Source organism: Dreissena polymorpha, chromosome 8, assembly GCF_020536995.1.
Source record: "Dreissena polymorpha isolate Duluth1 chromosome 8, UMN_Dpol_1.0, whole genome shotgun sequence".
NCBI lineage: Eukaryota > Metazoa > Mollusca > Bivalvia > Myida > Dreissenidae > Dreissena > Dreissena polymorpha.
The window spans coordinates 100754583-100769509 of record NC_068362.1 but is presented as its reverse complement, the minus strand read 5'-3'; the positions used below and the strand labels follow the sequence as shown (position 1 = coordinate 100769509).

The window sequence follows — 14927 nt, the reverse complement described above, 5'->3', positions numbered from 1 at the left end:
TTGCATTTTTTTGAAGTTTTTCATTTAATGCTTTAAATTGATAAATTTAAACATCGCAAACAACGTGCTCCAGTATAAACAAAAATAAAATTAAAATAAGAAAGAAAAAAGTAAGCCGCACCAAGGCTCGAACCACTGGTCCTTGGATCGGTTTTTTCCCCGACTAAATATAGATTTTAAATATAAATTTAAATATAAACACGCATTGTGACAGCAACAACAACAACAAATATGGCGGAATCTGTATTGTCAAACACGGAAGAAGAAGGTAAAATATGTTTTTATATTGTAAAACTCAATAGTGCGTATGATTTTTTTTTATAAAAGTAGATTAAAATAGTATAACTGATCAAATGATTCGTTTTCGTTACATAAGTATATGCATATACATCACAGAACGCGTAAATACTGATTCTCTCGTTTACACTTAAGTTACAGATAGAGACTAAAATTAAAAGCCAAGTTGAATACAGAATTAACTTTAGTATTCGCGCAAATAAATTAAATTTATCATTAGCCTTGGAGTACTGAGATCATTTAAACATTACAGTATCTTTTTCTTTCCTCATAACTGACAGTGACAACATTATTTGTTGGCAGGCAATTCAAGATGCTGTGCATTTATTGACATATTCATTATTGTGTGTTATATGACAATGACATTTATTATTAACTAAAATGCATTTGAATGGTACTGGTAGTTTATTAATTTAAACCCAAAACTCATAGTTAACCCTTTAAGCGCTGGAACCGAATTTTGAAGGCTTTTGCAAACAGTTTGGATCCAGATGAGACGCCACAAAACGTGGCGTCTCATCAGGATCCAAACTGTTTGCTATTCTGATAGTATTCTTTGAAAAAAATCAAATAAATGGCTAATTTTAGAAATTCAGCGGATGACATTTTAGCAGATGACAAATTTCCCAGCATGCAAAGGGTTAAAATGTATTTATATCAGTTTCTTCTGCACAGCTTTTTTATAAATAAACTGAATAACCAAACTATTTTTGAAAATAGTAACACAGTATTTTATCTTTATATTCTTTGTTAATTTAGCAAAGCACGTATATATTTGATAAATGTGTATTTCAACAGTACATTGTATTTTGAATAAATCAAATACAGGTCATCTGAAATGCATGTATCATTATATTAATTTTGTAAAAGCCAAGAATATTCTGGATATTCCTCTTTTTTCAATTGTTTTGAATATCCTCAAGATTTGATTTCCTGAATGTTGAAGAACACTTATTAGATAATAATACCACATATTTACAACTCACTTTTTTAATAGAGACCATAAACTGTTTTAAAAAGTGGTTTAAATTGTGTATTTACTTTTTCAATAGGATACAACCATAATTAAACCAAGAAGTTTATGAAGAAGGGATCACTGGATTTTGTCACTTTGGTACAAGAAACAGAAAAGGTATACTTATTTAGCTGCATTTTTTCTGTTGATTTCATTTGAGAATATTGAAATAATTTGTAGATAATGTTTTCAGATATTCAGGCAAGTTGAGATTTCATTGAAAAAAATATATGTCATTTCACAATATTCTTGAATGGAAACAGAAAAAACACAGTTCAACGCACTTATTGTTGATATATAAAACAAAGTCTTTGTATGTAAAACTGTGTTGCTACATGAGCAAAGAATTTAAAAAATGATCCTACACTACACTAGGTGAATATTGAAATTTTACAAAAAAAACTGACAGGAATGTTTAAAAATGGTGTCATGAAAAATAAAAAATTCTATATGTACATGTAGCTACATCTTGTGTCAAAATTCTTAGCTTTATGTTCAAAACATTTATTGTTAAATGCAGAAATGTCTTTTCTAGGATATCATAGACCACCTTACTTATACGGAAGCATAGGAGCTGTTGAAGGAAATTGCTGCCAGACAGTCAGCAGTTATCACCGACAGCCTGTCCTGGCCCAGCTTGGACCATCCTCAAGCTAACCATGATGGTGTGTTTGCAAGAATTGTTCATTTGGTAGACCATGATGAAGACCAGCTTTGTTGTGGCATGGCCTGACAATACTGTACAAGCCAGAGACCAGTTTGTTTACTGTTGTTGAATAAGACCCATTTTTCATGTTTATTTTTCTGTGGGCCTGTTTAACAGAATTAATAATGCACTTTATCTATTTCAAATATGTTATTTTTCTGTAGACTTTTTAACGGAATTATTAATGCATTTTATCTATATCAAATATTTTATTTGTCTGTGGGCCTGTTTAACGGAATTAGTAATGCATTTTATCTTTATCAAATATTGTTGCTTGTAATATAAATATAGAACACGTAAAACTACTCATGTAATTGTCTCAGCTTAAAATCAAAAGTGTAGAAAATTTAACTCATTTACTGTCGAAACAGTGGCCATTATGTTCCTGCATCTTAAAAGTTGGACAATAACAGCTAATATATATATATATATATATATATATATATATATATATATATATATATATATATATATATATATATAGATTTAGCAAGTTTTTTTTTAGTTTTTTATGTGTTCATATTTTTCAGAAAAAGGGTTAAGTGGTGACTGATCCTCTCACCCTCCTTATCCAGGAAACATTTCGGAACAACGTGTTGGCACTGAAGATGTGGAGGACACAGATTGATCACAGTACATCCTTTGGATACATGGACACCTTCAACGTGACGACAACAAAACTGTACCTGCCTTTTTTTTGAAAGGAAGTAGTTAATAAAATTATTGTTAACAGCTTTTTTAGTCTTGTTGTTTAAGAATGCTTGCAACATTTAAGTGGATAAACGGTTGTTTTAAATTTGAATCTTCAGTAATGCATTCTTTATTAAATGATGTAATCTTATTTCTTTCAATATAGTGTAAATAATAAGAACATAATTATCCTTTGTATACAAAATGAAAACCAAGTTTACTGTTCTATTAATCATTATTTATTTATCTTGTTCTTTTGTCAGAAATATTACAGGGGCATACATACAGTATTCCTTAAATAAAAGGGGCAGTTCTTAGAAAATTAACATGTGTTTTAGCAATGCATATTCACACTTTTTCCACATTTATAACCAGCAACAATATGTAAGTAGTATAATGTAACACAAATTAATACTATGAATTTACTACTGATTTTGCCGTGCCTGTCATCAAACATGTTTGACTGAAAGTTTCTTAAAAGATGTTATGTGGAAGACTTAATCAATCATTTAATAAATATTTGAGCCACGCTCTGGGAAAGGGGGTTTAATGCATGTACTTAAGGTTGTCCAAGATTAGGCTGTGCAGACTGCACAGGCTAATCAGGGGCAACACTTTCCGCCTTATCTGGATTTTCTCTAAGAGACTCCATTTCAACAAGAAATACAATAAAGCAGCAATTGTCTGCCTGATTGGTATAATAAGCACATGTTTATCTCGTACGACAATTTACGCACATGCATTAAGCCCCATTTTCCCAGGGCAAGGCTCACCTATTTAGGTTTTAGCTGTCTATATGCTCTTTAACTTTTGAATCATGATGCAGTTTCATATAATAATGTATTATGAGTTGTTTTTAATTGATGCATATTCTTTTGTTCAGTGTTGAACTCAACATGTATTATAATAAGGTGTTCACTTAACATTCTTGCAGTAATGCTTTGCTGTGTAATATACATGTAATAATAAATCAAAATTGAACAACTAGCTTCTTATTTCTTCATGTTATTTATTAAAACATTTTAAACCAAAACAACAAAATCCATAACATAATGAACACACGACATAATACTTTATATTCATGAAAATAAAAAAAAACTATAACTGATAACATTTTGAATAAATGTTTCCAACTTTCAACATTTGACAGATCAAATTATTTCTGAATTCCACCAATTTTTTATTTATGGATAAACAGCACTTTATCATCTTTATGACAGTTTATGTAAGGCTTTTACAATAAATGGTTGTTTATAGACTGATAAACAATGGAAAACAATACATAATCTATATATAGCATTGTGCTTTGATGTCATTGTTAATGGAACATAAACAAATGTGGTGTGCAGCACACACTCATCATTGACTATGGTAGCTCATACCTATAAGAGTCAACAATTCCTGTTAATAGTCTTGACTTATGACAAAAAAATCTGAAACTTGGCCCATTGTTTATGTAGTTATTTGCCAGACTTATTCTTCTTTTTCATAGTAATCTATGATTGAATACTTTGGATCCTATATTTTTATAACAAAACAAATAACAAAATTCACAATACCTTACACACTTAAAACTCAAATACATATTCTCATGGCATTTCAGGGCACTTGTATGCTATGTTCATCAGTATTTTATCAATGATATTTCTGCCCTATGTTTATAAGCAGTTCACTTATTAAAATCACATTTTATCACCATGATGATGACAGGACAGTCGACCATAATGTCACACATTTGGTCACGCCTTCATATTACACAAATAAATTCAAGCATCATTTCAAATACTAAAGTCATCTACTGACTGAAAAAACAGCCAGGGTCACACATGCACTTTCATACTCAATGGTATACGTCCTATAAAACCATGCTGCCAAATTCACACAACATGTTCCTACCCATAGTCGGTTATCATTTATTTTAGCTTTGTCAATTTTTTTATTCATAATAATGGTATGTTGAAGTTAGTTAAAACAACATAGTTACATACACCATGTACCAATTTGTATGAGTAAATCTTCATATTGTTTCCGGGTTGCTTGCCCTTGACCTATTGGATATTGCAGCTCCTCATTAGCCGCAGGTGGATATATAAGGGGCAATTGTAGAGGCAATCAGCTTTGGATAAGCTGAATCAAAAAGGAACTTTGATCGAAGGGTTTTTTCCTTGATGATCTCTGTGTACTTAGTGCATGTACGTGTATCCCTTCTTTTCATTGATTGGCACCACCGTCCAATTGTAAGCTGCCTTCAATTTACTCTGAAATAACATATAAGCATATTTGTAATTTTGAAATGTACACTTAAACTTATTATAAAAACTATGTATGAAAGTTGTTTGCTATTTTAAACATTATTTCATTCATATCATGCCAATCAGGTAACATACCAATACTTTTCTGGGCTACTTGATTCACCAGTATTAACTTATGAACCTACCAAACCTTTTCTGGGCTACTTGATTCACCAGTATTAACTTATGAACCTACCAATACTTTTCTGGGCTACTTGATTCACCAGTATTAACTTATGAACCTTCCAATACTTTTCTGGGCTACTTGATTCACCAGTATTAACTTATGAACCTACCAATACTTTTCTGGGCTACTTGATTCACCAGTATTTACTTATGAACCTACCAATACTTTTCTGGACTACTTGATTCACCAGTATTAACTTATTAACCTACCGATACTTTTCTTGGCTTCTTGATTCACCAGTATGACTATGAGCTTATTATATGATGAAGTTATCATACTTGAGTCACTAACTGACAATTACTGTACTACTAGAGATTGGAGGAGAATGGCATTGAAATAATTTCATGACCAATCACCATGCAAGTTATCTGAATGGTTCAGAAAACAAACCAGCTATCGGATATCCTCTGGTTTTCATAACATAAAAAGTTTCTGGTAAAGAAAAAAAGATAAAGCAATTATATTACCAAGGATCTTTAGGAAGCACATAGAATCTTATTGAATATAAATATATTATTTTATCAATTAAAATATGCTAAGAAAGGGTTGTTTGCATACTCTAAGTAAGATGTTATCTCTCCAATTTCTGACACATGACCAGGTGTGGTACTTCCTTGTGACACAAATGACAGGCCAGGACCTGGCTGGGGCTGATGATCGTGCATAGGTGAAGAGTTTGTTGATCTAACATTATGCTAAACAGTCAAACTTGCAATAGTTTGGCCAGCACGTCTTCCTAAATACCTTAAAAAGAAGGTTTGTTTTAGAGCATAAAATTGATCACATATCAATTTAAAAAAAAACAACAAAATTGATGTTAAAATCAGGGAATAAACTGTGTAATCATATTATCATATCATGATAATTGATAATTGATTACATAATATAACATACATTTGCATACCAGTATATTTTATAATATAATATATACCGAATAAATTAATCATTCATCATTTATCATTAATTTCATGCTTCATTTGACTCGTGTTGGAGACAGTGTTCCTTGTAAGTTATAACGAATTCATTAAGTTGATACGAACATCTTGGCATAGGGGCATAAAGGCTTATTTCAAAACGCGCAATGAACAAATTATGTTATCAGTGCGTATCTGGTTTCGTTGCAGACAATAAAACTAAATACCTATCCAAACTTTTGCTAAAATTCCTTTGTAAACAGGCAACACTTGCCAAAAACTAAACGTAGCTTCTAAAATATGACTTACATTTCGTGTGTTTAAGCCATTACCCTGTCTTCATCTCTTCCAACGATCCTCCTATAGTTCTGCAAACACTTAGTCTTGTCGCCAAGATTGAATAAATTCGAGCGATGTCGCTGGCTCCGGCTTTTGTTTCTCTTTTTCTCACAGAAATGAGATGCATTGTTTGTAAACCAAAAGCGCATGCGCATGCTGCATTCTGGTATACTAGTTGGGATCCAATTCACAATTTCTGACTAAAAATAACTCATTTCGCGTTTGAGACGCTTTATAATTTTCAGGTTTTCAAATCGTCAAAAGTTGCATTTAATGGAAATTTTAGAGCATGGAAACAATTTGGTATTTTTTTTTAAAGCAAATATCATAACTACAATGAAAATTTGCAAATCCGAAACAATTTTTTTTCAATTTTGTCAATTTATCAAAGTGTGAACAAGCCCCTTTAAGACCTTTTTTCGCATGACAAGGGGTACTTTTGAAAGAGTTCTGGAGAGAATTTCAACTGATGATCAGCTTCGTAGAAGGCTGATGATCAGCTTCGTAGAAGGATGGCAACTGGGGGTCGTGAACAAGTTCCATTGGATAAGGACTTACTAATGACGTTTTGGTATTTGGGTAATTTAGAGACAGTAAGGTCTATTGAAGACCGTTTTAACGTATCAAAGTCAACTTTCTTAGACCATAACCGAAGAATGCTGACAGTTTTATGTGACAGTCTTCTTAAGACAGTAATATGTTGGCCATCAAACAATGACAAGCAGACTGTGATTGATGAATTTCAAAATAAGAAAGGCTTCCCTGGAGTTTTGAGGGGGGGGGGGGGGGCAAGAGATGGGACGCACATAAAAATGTCGGCACCAAGGAAAAGGTCTCCAGACTACTTCAATAGAAAAGGACACTTTTCAATAATCTTTCAAGCTGCTTGTCGAGAAGACAGGCGTTTCACAGATGTGTATTGAGGGTGGCCTGGAAAGGTGCATGATGCACGCGTTTTCCGTAACTCGCCTTTATATGCTGCACTTCCCGGGTTTACTGGAATGAATCACATAATAGGAGATGAAGCTTATCCGATTTCTAGATACTTGATGGCACCTTTTCGCGATAATGGTCACCTTTCAAGGGAACAGGTGAACTTCAACAAAGCCTTTCTGGCACCCGTGTCCTCATAGAAAACAGCTTTGGCATGTTAAAGAGAAAATTTTGCAGACTTATGTTTATTGATATGGTGGATATAGAGTTCATTGTCAAAACAGTCATTGCAAGTTGCATGCTGCATAATTTATGCATTTTAAATGAAGATGAAATTGACATTCTCTTTGAAAAGGACGATAATAACTTTTCATTATTTGTACCTCAAAATAATGTCGAAGGCGTTATGAAAAGAACAATTATAACCAGGCAGTTAACGATACAATCAATTAATAAGATTTTGGTTTCTGTTCTACCTGTTGAGACAATTTAGTTTGGTTAACCTTTTATATTACAAATAATGAACATACTAATAAAAATTGTCATTGACCATTATTTTTGAAAAATGTTTGGTTTTCACTAATACTGCTCAGTAGTTATTGTCCCCTACCGGTTTCACCGTAGGGGACTTATGGTTTGCGCTCTGTGTGTCCGTCAGACTGTCACACTTTTCTGGATCCTGCGATAACTTTATAAGTTCTTCATATTTTTCATGAAACTTGAAACATGGACAGATGGCAATATGGAGATTATGCACGTCATTTCATTTTGTTCCTATGTCAAGAATTATGGTTGCTATGGCAACAAATATACTAGAAATACTGCTGAAAATGGTGGATCCTGCACACTTTTCTGGATCCTGCGATAACTTTAACAGTTCTTCATATTTTCCATGAAACTTGAAACATGGGTAGATGGCAATATGGACATTATGCAAGTCATTTTATTTTCTTGATACATAAAAAATTCTGGTCGCTATGGCAACAAATATAAAGAAAAAATATATATACATTTCTGACAATGGTGGAGCCGGTAGGGTCATTTATTGCTTGGTAATAGTCTTGTTTACATTTAATCAGACGGTAAGTTTTGAGTCCTGATCATGCAATTTTTTTAATTAAAAGTAATAAAAAATTAAAGTGTCCATATGTCTGTTAAATGATAAGGTATTTGTGTATCCAACAGAATGATTTTCACATGTATGCAATTCTATGTTCTTGAAAATATGTCTATTGCTTTTAAATAAATTGACTAAAAAACTATTGCTGTTCCACGTTTATAGCAAATTACATAACAAACGATAACATATCTTTAAACAACAAGAGCACCACATAACGAGTTCCTCGCTCGGCTGCGGGTGCAGTTTGAATAAATGAAAGCTTGTCAGAATTATTTTCCTAGAGGTCACAATGACCTTTGACCTAGTGACCCCAAAATGGGAGTAGCGTTTAGAACTCATCAAGGTGCATCTACATATGAAGTTTCAAAGTTGTAGGTGGAAGCACTTTGATTTTAGAGCCAATGTTAAGGTTTTAGCACGACGCTTGACGGCGGACGACGAGCTGGCTATGACAATACCTCGGGGGTTTCTCCGAAAACAGCCGAGCTAAAAATCAACAACAATAATAATAATATCATCCAAGATTTGGAATTTGACACTTATTTCATTAAAACTTTGAGTCAATGCAACTTGCTAAAGTGTTGGAAGCTTCTTACTGCAGTGTATAGAATTTTTATTTTTAAGTTGCATGCATGCAATTTATAATTGGAATGCAAATTTAAACCTCGAATTTTAGTACTAGAGTTGCGACACCTTAAGGGTTTCGCGTGATGGAATGAGTGGAGAGATGAAATCAAATTGAAAATCGATTATTTCTATAAAAAAATGGTACGAAAAAATATGTGGGTAGGAAAAAAAAACAAATTTGGGTACGAAAACAAATTTGAGTACGATAAAAAGGGTACAAACAAAATAAGGGAACGAAAAAACTATTTTGGTACGAAAAAAATGGGTACAAATAAAAAATAAGGTACGAAAAAATTTGTGTACGAAAAAAAAATGAGTACGAACAAATGGGTACGAAGAAATTTGGGTAAGAACAAATTTGTGTACGAAAAAATTGGGTACAAAAAAATGTGGGTACGAAAAAAAAATTGGTTATAAAAAAAATTAGGGTACGAAAAACTATTTGGGTACGAAAAAAAAGGTTCAAATAAAAATTTGGGTACAAAAAAAAATTGGGAACAAAACGAATTTGGGTACGAAAAAAATTTGAGTACGAACAAATGGGTTCAAAGAAATTTGGGTTCTAACAAATTTGTGTAAAAAAAAATTGGGTACGAAAAAAAATTTGGTTATGAAAACCTATAGGGAACGAAAAAATTAGGGTACAAAAAACTATTTGGGTACGAAAAAAAAAGGGTACATATATAAATTTGGGTACAAAAAAAATTGGGTACGAAACAAATTTTTGCACCGACGGACAGACGAAGCGGCGACTATATGCTCCCCCTAAAAAATTTGGGGGGGGAGCATAATAAACAAGTTATGGCAATTTAAAGGTGGTACGCAAACTTAATAATACATTTATCAATTATATGCTTATTCTAAGTGAAAAAAAGGCCATAATTGTTACAAAATGCTTGATACAGTTATCTGCTCTTGTTTATACATTGGGGTCATGTTGGTTAATAAGCAAAATACATGGTGTATGAACGCAATATGTCAAGTGACATAAAAAATATTTGAGGTCATATGCAAACTTTAACATAGATTTATCAATAATATGCATATTATTCTTAGTGAAAAAGGGCCTAATTCTGTTAAAATGCTTGATACAGTAAATGAGTTGTCTGCTCTTGTTTATAGATTGGGGTTATGTCGGTAATGAAGTATGCAAAATATAAAAGCAATATGTCAATGGACATAGGAAATATATTTGAGGTGGTACGCAAACATTCCAATGCGCACGCCGACGCCGGGTTGAGTAGGATAGCTCGACTATATATATTTCATATATAACAGTCAAGCTAAAATGTAAATATACCATAAACAACAGGCTAACCTCAATCACAACTTTAATGCAATGCTTATAACAATAGAGATACAATGATATGCCAGGGATTGAAACTAACTGTTTACTATTGTGGGCAACCATCTTTAGTATTTTGGTTGCCCAGATAAAGAATAACGAGCCCAGAAATATGAACATGTGAATATTATACATTCTTTTAATAAAATAATAGATAATTAAATACATTTGGTGACAACACATGTTCAATGCATGATGTTTTATTATGAGCCTGAATTGAATCATGTCCTATTCCTAAGTAATGAATGTTATTTAACTAGTATTGATCCATGGTGATCAATTGTTTTTCAATTTTTATTGCAGTGAATTGTTTTAAGCTTTAAAAAAAAGAAGTTTACCAACTTTTGAAATTGAGTTGCCCAGGCCAAAATCTACTTGCCCCGGGTTCACGGTAAACCACTTATTTCCATCCCTGTATGCTCTTCATTTCCTGTTCTTCCATCCCATTCTCAAAATTAAATTTAAAGCCGATATTTTTTAATAACATTAGTATGAATTACTAACCATTATCACCCAAAAAACAATTTTACAAAGCTGTAATCCCGTCGTAGAGATTTAGTTTACTATTATCAGTGTTCTCTTTAAATACCGGCTGCTAGCGATCTTGCCGGTTACATTAACTCTTGATGCCGGCTACTTTTCCCAAATATATCAAGTAAATGTCACAAATGCTTTGGTTTTACTGCATAGTTGCCGGCCATATAACTGGCTACTCAAATTTTTCTGGAAAACACTGAACTATGCATGACAAACACACAAAAATTAAATACATCTTAGATTCATTGTAAAAAATAAATTGACACTTCCAGCTTGTCGTCACTAAAATCCAAAGATTCAAATAATTTTCCACGAGATACGTCAACAATTGCGTAATCAAATGAATGAAAAATAAAAGTAAAGAAAGCCGGATTTTACATAAATTTCAGGTTGAAACACAACAAGGTAAAGGTAGTCGGTGAGATATAATAATAATACAGTTAGTAAGGCTCGTACCCTGGGTACGGTAAATATACTAAAACATACCCGGGAATTTTAACACTAAATCGGTTTTTTGTCGGCTATTTTGTAAAAATTAATTATGTTTACATTTATGTCAATTTTCTGTTAAATGGCATTTATACAATGTATTATCAAAACTCATTTTTACAATCATTAATGTGATTCAATTTAAAATCTTAAATTGTTTAAAGTCGCGTCATTGTATGACGTTGTCAAGTATATTTTCCGCGATGTCGCACGTTCACTTTTTACCGTCATAGATTTTTTTAAAGAAACATTTTTTGGTTTGCGAGGTCCGTTAAATGGGGAACACCATATTTGGTATTTATATTATGTTTTAACAAATAATTCATGCTGTGTAATAAATATTGTATAAGATATTTCGATATTTATTGAAAATGTTTCAAATTGTTATTTATGAAACCTTTTATTCTAATGAGTGTATGCTATCATATTATACTTCGAATAGCAGATCTGTTGTACTATAATCGTATTATTCATTCTTTATTGTTAATTTAATTTATTGTAGAGAATCGTCAATGTTACATCTAGACGCCAATCCTTGTCGTTAGTGTTAGTTTTCAATGCTTGTTATCATTGCCGTCAATGTTAGTCGTCAATCCTTATCGTCATTATACATGAAGGAAATAAAAGCAGAAACAGAGACGTATTCTTGATTACTTGATTATTCCTACGGCGTCCTCTCAACACTCATACTAAAAAGCATGTTGATGCAGATTTTTTTTAAAGAGAAGTTTCTTTAAGGTAAACAATATTGTTTTACTTTAATCGCTAGCATGTTTAACGACATCGGATTTTTGGCAGATATACAACTCGGATACAATCTAATATTTGCGGGTATGTTTAAGTTTCTTTACCGTACCCGGGCTACATGTAAGTAAAGTTAAGAGTACCCGGGGTACATGTACCGGTAAGTAGTACCCGAGCCGAGAATGTCAATTGAAGGTGTTAGAGATGCATTGAACCATAAGATTAAAAAGGGTAATTAACCACGGGCTTATTAAAATTAAAACGATGACATTACATTGTACCAGCTGTTTATTGTTGTATACTGTAAGCTTGAAATATTTTAAATAATGTAAACAACTTACCTTGTATAAAGTTGGCACATTGTTGTCAGGTGTAGAAACTATTATACTTATTTCTGTTAAGTTGCACTGGCTGAACCAAAAGAATTATGTAGTCGTTTCTAAATAATCACGAAACAATCTACTAATGCATATATGCTTGCCAGTTGCTGAGTTTGTGCATTTCCATTCATTATACTATCGGCGGTTTCCAGTCAACTCGTACCTAAGTCAACTCGTACCCTAGTCAACTCGTACCCGATTTGGTCAACTCGTACTTTAGTCATTTTTCAGATTGGTCAACTCGTACCTTTTTAATATTTATTCTTCATGTAAACAAATTGCGATGGGTGAATGCATGCATTAGATGTTTTTAAAGTTTATTGCAGGTACGAGTTGACAAAAAAAGTTATATTTTGGCATAGACTAACATTACTTTTATGTTGTTTTTTTACCAAATATTTGTTAACTTCTTCCATTGCATGATTTTTATAAATATTACCAAATTGCAAAATAATTATCATCCATGTCGTTACACTTGTGTATTAGTTGATAAATGTTGTTGTTGTTGTTGTTTATATATATGCCTCAAATTATGGTTCGTCTGAAAATTGAGTCCATGATTTAATCAATTAATCAACACCTAAGATACGTGTTAACACCTACGTGGCACGGGTCGTTAATATCGTAATTTACCTAATCTTCACCTTTGTTAAATATTGATTAACACATTACTTGACACGGGTCGTTAATATCTAAATCGATTTAATATGCACCTTTGTAAACATGAAGAACACCTTTGAATCCAAACTAACAACTAACCAATCAATTAAAAAAGATTAGGATTATTGTGTAAAACAAACGGATTTAATGAGTATTTAGATGTTTTAGCATTCTTCAATAAAATAATTAGATTTCCATGTAAATTTGAAACAACGGTAATAATATTCGAATAATTTGAACATTAAAATAAAAAGAATGCATGTTATTGTCTCTTGCGTTTTTATTTTGGCATTTATAAAACACTTAAATAACATATACTACATTCACATTTAACACACAAAAAACACAATATATTTCACACAGGGTAACAAACAAACCATCTTATGCAAATACTACATACATGTATTAAACATAAAATAAAAAAATGCAAGTTATTGTCTCTTGTGTTTTTATTTTGGCATTTATAAAACACTTAAATAACATATACTACATTCACATTTAACACATACAAAAAACAATATATTTCACACAGGGTAACAAACAAACCATCTTATGCAGAGTCCGTATTTAGTTTCAAGATATTAATGATTACAGCCAATCTGCAAAGCCTTTATATAGTAATTTGGGGATTTACTCGTATAAAAGTGTGAAAAACATACTCCTTTAACTTCAAAGTGGATCATACCTTGAATTGGTTAAGTCATCATGCGGTGTTTACAATCAAACATTTCATCAAAGAAAATGCCGACAACTACCGCACGTGTCATTTTAGATGCACGACAAACACATTGTTTAACAAATCGCCGACTGTCCTGTTGTCATAAAGGTGTTATTAGTCAACATTTTATCAAACAAAACGCCGACAAACACGTCCTTTATAATTATACACGTGTGAAAAATAATGAACTAGTCTACTTTTGAAAAAAAAAATTAAAACCTTTATCTATATTCATATCAAAAACATATACAAAAACATATTTCACGTCTTTGAAATATATAAATAATTTTTTGGAGGGTACGTGTTGACCAATTCGGGTACGAGTTGACTAGTGGGGGTACGAGTTGACCAAAAATCGGGTACGAGTTGACCAAATCGGGTACGAGTTGACCGAAGGTACGAGTTGACTTAGGTACGAGTTGACTAGCTCCCCTATCGGCCTTGGCAAACAGCGTAGACTCAGATTAGACGCCGCATGATGTCTGCTATTTGGTACGCAGAAGATTTGCATATCCACGGGTGTTTTATGTCAAATGTTATGGTTTTCAATAGATCGTATACTTATCTACAAAACAGCGAATTAGCGTTCACTTTACATCAGTTTTAATTATGTTATTTTGTTAATACTTTCTCGCGTTCTTTTCGCCATTGGTCGACGCCGTCTGCTATTTCCAACGATGAAGATTTCCATATCCACTGGCGTTTTTTTATGTCAAATGTTACTGTTTTCCAATGGATCGTATACTTATCTACAAAACAGATAAGTAGCGTTCACTTTACATCGTTTGAGATGATGTTTTTTTGTAAATACTTTCTAAGCGTTCATTCTGACGAAGTCGACCATTTTGACGGGTGTGAAGAAATACCGAATTTCCCGTAATTACCAAAATCCTCAGAAATCCACGAGATCCCACGAAATCCCCATTAATATTGAT

At 32.4% G+C, this 14927-nt stretch overlaps 1 long non-coding RNA gene across 1 annotated transcript; it reads left to right on the top strand.

Annotated features, from left to right (window-relative positions):
• Window positions 1–212: 212 nt before the first annotated feature.
• LOC127842071 (uncharacterized) lies at window positions 213–3695 on the top strand. Its single transcript, XR_008031478.1, has 4 exons — window positions 213–268; window positions 1350–1429; window positions 1848–2069; window positions 2549–3695. It is a non-coding gene; the product is annotated as an uncharacterized LOC127842071 (long non-coding RNA).
• Window positions 3696–14927: the final 11232 nt, after the last annotated feature.